The following is a 5,962-nucleotide window of genomic DNA, read 5'->3' as shown; positions in this document are numbered from 1 at the left end:
TTTCCCAGCAGTACAATGCCCACCTTTTCTGGCTGGCTAGTCTTTATCACCCATTTTGGCACCAACCCTGCAGCTAAATAAATCCTTCACTAAAATAAGCCCCAGAAAGTCAAGGACAACATACTTTTAAAAAAAATAACACAAGAAACACATGAATAAATTCTCATTGTACAAACAAAAAAGAACAAGAGAAGAAAAAAAATATAAACTCCAGAAATATAGGAAGTATGTATGCTTTCCATACTCCATACCCATTCACATTCCCCTCCTTGGAGGCAGCTGCTGCCGTCAGTTCACTGTCTTCTTCCAGACCTTTCTATGCCCTTGTAAGCATATTTTGCCTTGCACGGTATTTTTTATAGAAATGGAATCATTCTGGGTTTTTTGGCTTCATTGTTTTTTGTTTTGTTTTTGTTTTTGTTTTGAGATGGAATTTCGCTCTGTCATCCAGGCTGGAGTGCTGTGGCACAATCTAGGCTCACTGCAACTTCTGCATCCTGGCTTCAAGCGATTCTCCTTGCCTCAGCCTCCCCAGTAACTGGGACTACAGATGCCCACAACCAGGCCCAGCTAATTTTTGTATTTTTAGTAGAGACAGGGTTTCACCATGTTGACCAGGTTGGTCTCAAACTCCTGACCTCAAGTGATCTGCCCACTTTGGCCTTCTGAAGTGCTGGGATTTCAGGCATGAGCCACCATGCCTGGCCACAGTGTGCTTTTTTCATGTAACAATTTGTCTTGAAGACCTTTTCTAAATTGCAGAGGGTTTTATAGGATGGCTTTCAATAGTTCTTCTTCTTAATGATGGACACTGAGGTTGTTTCCAAACTAAATGATGATTTCATTTTAGCATACCTTCTATCACATCAAATTATCATCTGAAAAATACGGATTTACATAAAAATAAGAAGTAAGAACATCAATTCTGGTTTTGTTGGTGTTCAATTTTTTTGTTTCTATAGCTGTAGATAATAAAAATAATATTCCTATATTTGTTTCCATATATTTAAATAGCATTATAATTAAAAATCACTTTACATATAAGCCTTGTGACCTGGGACAGGTGTATTAGTTATATATTGCTGAGTAACGAATGATCCCAAAACTTCATGGCTTTAAACAACAAACACTGAAGCCAGGTTCAGTGGCTCACACCTGTAGTCCCAGCAACCTGGGAGGCTGAGGCAGGAGAATTGCTTCAGCCTGGGAGTTCCAGGCTGTGATGCACTATGATTGTGTCTGAGAATGGCCACTGCACTCCAGCCTGGGCAACATAGCCAGACCCTGTCTCTAAAAATAAAGATAAAAATAAAAACAGTACATATTCATTATCTCACAGTTTCTGTGTGTCAGTTCAGCTGAGTCCTCTAGTTCAAGGTGTGACAGGCACAATCACTTATGAGCCAGGGTTGCAATCATCACAAGGCTTGGCTGAGAGAATCCACTTCCAAACTCACTCACTGTTGGCAAGCCCGGGGTTCTCACTGGCTGTTGGCCACAGACATCAGTTCCTTGCCATGTGGACCTTTTTGCAGAGCTACTCCCAACATGGTGCTGGCTTCATCCATAGAGAGGGCTCAGAGAATGTTATAGACTGAATACTTGTGTCCCCTCAAAATTCACATATTGAAACTGTAATCCCTAATGTGATGGTATTAGCAGGCAGGGTCTTTGGGAGGTAATCAGGATTAGAGCAGGTTCTAAGGGTGGAGCCCGCATGAAGAGGATTGGTATCCTTAGAAGAATCCTGAGGGAGCTTCCTTCCTATCTCTGCTATGTGAGGACACAGTGAGAAGGCTGCCGTCTGTGAACTAGGAAGCAAGCCATCGCTAGACACCTGTGGCACCTTGACCTTGGTCTCCCCATCCTCCACCACTGTGAGAAATAAATGTTTGTTATTTAAGCCACCTAGTTTATGATATTTTATTATAATAGCTCAAGTTAAGACAGCGAGCGAAAGGAACGCAGGTTCAGTAAGACAGAATTCATAGTCTTTTTTAACCTAATCTCGGAAGTGACATTCTATCACTTTGACCATATTCTGTTCACTTAAAGCAGGATCAGCCCTCATTCACAGGAAAGGTGTTACATATCGGGCAACACCAGGAGGAGGGATCCTGGGAGCCTTCTTAATGACGACTTCCTACAACTCTCTTGGCCTCTCTGTACCTCAGTTGTGTCATCTATAAAGATCTACCCTATAAAAGACATTGTGAGAATTAAAAGAATTAAAATATGTAAAGTACTTAGAACACTCCCTAGAACAGGGTAAGCACTAATTAGCTAAGTGTGGATACAAAAATAATGCGAATACATAGAACTACTGTTAGTACACAGTACTAAGTCCATGATGGTTGTTCAAAAAATGCTTGAATTAGGAGTACTTGAGTATAGGAGTTTGAGGCCAGCCTTGGCAACATAGCGAGACCCCTTCTCTACAAAAATTAAAAAACTAGCAGGGCATGATGGCACGTGCCTGTTGTCCCAGCTACTCAGGAGGATCCCTTGAGCCTGGGAGGTCGAGGCTGCAGTCAGCCATGATCCAGCCACTGCATTAAGCCTAGACGACAGAGTGAGACTCTGTCTCAAAAAAAAAAAAAAAAAAAAAAGACTTGAATTAAGAGATCTACAATTATTCAAAAGAAGTTTGAGTATTTGGCAATTACCCCAGAAACAGATGAAGTTGAAAGTTCCTACTTTAATTACCCGGGGGCCTTACATCACCTACAGATTCCCCATAAGCCTCCCCTGATGAGGAATTTCCATGCAGCAGGCTCCAATGCATACCTGAGTCATCTCCAAAAAGCCAACCACAATTTGCTCTGTAAATGCACACCATTTGCCTGATGGCAGAAGTTGCCTGATTTGCAAAACCACACAATTTGTAAGTTACAGAAAAAAGGGCAAGAGCTTGTCTGCCTAGCTGGAGCACTTCTCATTGAGCTCAGCAGTTTAGTGAGATTAGGAACTCACCTGTGAGGTGTTTTTTTTTAAGACTCACCCTGCTATTTTAAGGAAAGAAAAGGCTACTCAGTACACCCCCGGTCTTTCAAGCTTAGCACAGAGCAGATGGGTTAAGGAGAGGTGTCCTGCTTGACATATGCAATCTGGGACTCAGTAGGTGGGCGAATGAGGCCAACCTCTCATACAGCAGATGTGGTAAATGAGTCATTAATCAGGAGATAACAAAAGGCTGGACCCTGCTCCCCCAGACCACAAAGTCACTCACTAAACAGGCCCAGAAGCAGCAGCGACGCTCCCAAGGGTAAATAAACCTCGCAACAACTCAATTCAGCATACATTTTGAGTACACGCTAAACGCGACCTCTGAGCTCACTGCCCTCTGGAAGAGGAGGCTCTAGCTCACAGTGCCTGCTGTGCAAAGGTCACCTTTCTTTGTTTCAAAAGTCGCCAAGAAAGGAGGAAGAAGAAAGGCGACTGGGAAGACCAGCCTGGTCACTTATGTGGCTCACATAGCAGACCTATCCACTCTCCCCCTGCCTACCTTCAGCAACTGCCCAGAGTTTTTGGTTTCAGTTTTGTTTTTTAATTACCCTGGTTGACTTAATCAGGTGTGCAATGATGTGAAGAAGGAAGAAAAGAAGAAATTTCTCTATACTAGGGGAGGCATCTGCCAGGGTAAGAGTGGATAGGTTCGTTGTATTTTTAGAAAAATAAACCAAATTCTCTCTGCAGAGAATTGCTTTTCCTGTTCTTTGTTTCAACACCTCCCAAACCAAATTGCTTTCTGAATGACCAGGTCCTATCTAGCTGGAATACTTAAAGCTCATGTCAACCGGGCAAGCGTGAGGACTCCAGTCTCCTAATGAGAGCTAGTAAGAAGCCATGGGAATGGGGATCATCACACCAAGAGGCTGGAAGTGGAAGGAAAGAAAATGCATTCCAGTAATAAATTCCAAATGCTTTGATTTTAAACTAAGAATGAAAAATATTACATTTTCTCCAATAACAGTAAAACTGTAGGTGATTTTTGTGTCATCACTTATGTTTTGTGTCATAAAAAGGTGAAAATGAAATAAATAGAATATGATTTAATTTTTCTCTCTAGACCAGCTAAGGAAAGAGTTTATGTAAAGTTTGCCCACAAAATTCAGTGCTTTATTATAGGCTGAACAACTGTCTTCTGACTCTGTTGAGTGTGCTAATCTTAACTCTTTAACCAGACTATAAGTAGGAGTCAGGCATAATTTAGAGGCATACAGACTAGTAGTTAAGAAGAAGGGCTCCGAGCATGTTCCCACATTCTCAGCTATGTGATCTTGAGCAAAGTAACCTATGTCTCGGTTTCTTCAACTGTAAAATGGAGATAAAAGTAGTATTCATCATATAGAGTTATGATAAATACTTAAAACTGTTCATGCCCAACATACGGTGGGCACTCAATAAACATTAATTATATTATGCTCCCCACCTATCCAAAAACTCAGGTTCAGCCATGTTACTAAAGAGCTTTCAAAAACCTACAAAAGCTAGTGTTGTTACTTGTGTGTTCTTAAAAAACCAAACAAAACCCTACAGTGGTTTACCCCATCATTGAGGTAAATGTCTTATTAAGCCAGTTGAGGCTCTGCTTGTGCTAACCCCACACCCCTACGCTCCCGTTATATCCCCTCCAAGTCCCAATGCAATCCCAGAATTCATTCCTTCACTCTGTGCTTTTTAGCTCCTGCTATAATGCCTTCCCACCCCTGTGGTATCTGAAATCCTTCCCCTCCCATGAGTGTTTGATTATTGGGCCTTGCTCTCTTACTAGAATGTAAACTGTATGAGAACCATTCTCAGAGCTCCAATAGTAGCTGATACGTGATAAATGCTCAGGAAACATTTACCGAACGATTGAATATCTACAACTATTACGTTTTTTCAAGATTTATACCAAATTCCATCAATTCCATGCATGCAGTCATTCTATAGAAGCCCTTTGTAAGATTAAACTTTATTTCTTCTGGGCTCTAACGCCGTATTTCTTGGACAAATTGTATTCATTCATATTAAACATCCACTAATATTTTAAAAAGATAACAGCTAATGTTTAAATAGTGCTTATGATGAGCGAGGTTGTTTCAAAAGTTTGAAACATATTAAACTCATTTACTCCTCACTGCCCCACCTATAAGATAGGTATTGTTTTTATTCCACTTTTACAGTTGGAGGGAACCATTTTTCACTCAGTCTTAATAGTTGGTCCTTACCTCTGTGGCTCCTACAAATACCGATTTCCACCTAGGGTAACCCTTTCCCCAATTCTGGAATCGTTGGCTTAAGCAAAGTTTGCAGAAAAACAATTTAACTCGGAGCACACAGTTACATTTGGACATGCGGTTCACTCCGGGCTACGGTGCCCTCTCTAGCGCTTCTGCTGGGCGCGCAGGGTGGCCTACAGCTCGCAACAAAGACTCGGACTTCGGCCGGCTCTTTACCAAGCGGACTCAGCGCCCTACACTGGAGGCTCACCTACTGTCTTCAGAGACCTCACGACCCAACCCACGTTTCTGGCATTCCTAGATGATCTCGAACTCTTAGCCAACGCTGTCCATGAGCTCCCTCCTCGGCTATACAAGCCAGGGGCGCTTAATTCAACGAAGCTTCCTCCTGGTCCGCTGGGAAAGGAATAAAGGGGGCTTACCTCCTCCCCACCGCCCCCCTTCTTTACTCAACCCCACCGTTAACTGTACAAAACTAGGTCCTGTGCCCCCTGCAGACCCAACTCGGCCCCTCGCCCTGCTCCCACCCAATGCTTCCCGTCCTGACTCGGAACACAGAACTCGGTTGGCCGCGTCGCCCTCCTCGCCTGCACGCTGGTGACTCAACCCTGAGAAGACAAACCTCTCGGTTTTTTCCGACCAGTGCAGGGGCGCCGGCGCCCCGCCCCTGCCCGCCAGCGTACTGTCCCACCCACCGTCCACGCCCCCGCCCAGCCTGAAGTTGCCCTTCTCGTTTG

This window comes from Macaca mulatta, chromosome 2 (assembly GCF_049350105.2).
Source record: "Macaca mulatta isolate MMU2019108-1 chromosome 2, T2T-MMU8v2.0, whole genome shotgun sequence".
NCBI lineage: Eukaryota > Metazoa > Chordata > Mammalia > Primates > Cercopithecidae > Macaca > Macaca mulatta.
Note: the sequence above shows the minus strand (reverse complement) of the source record.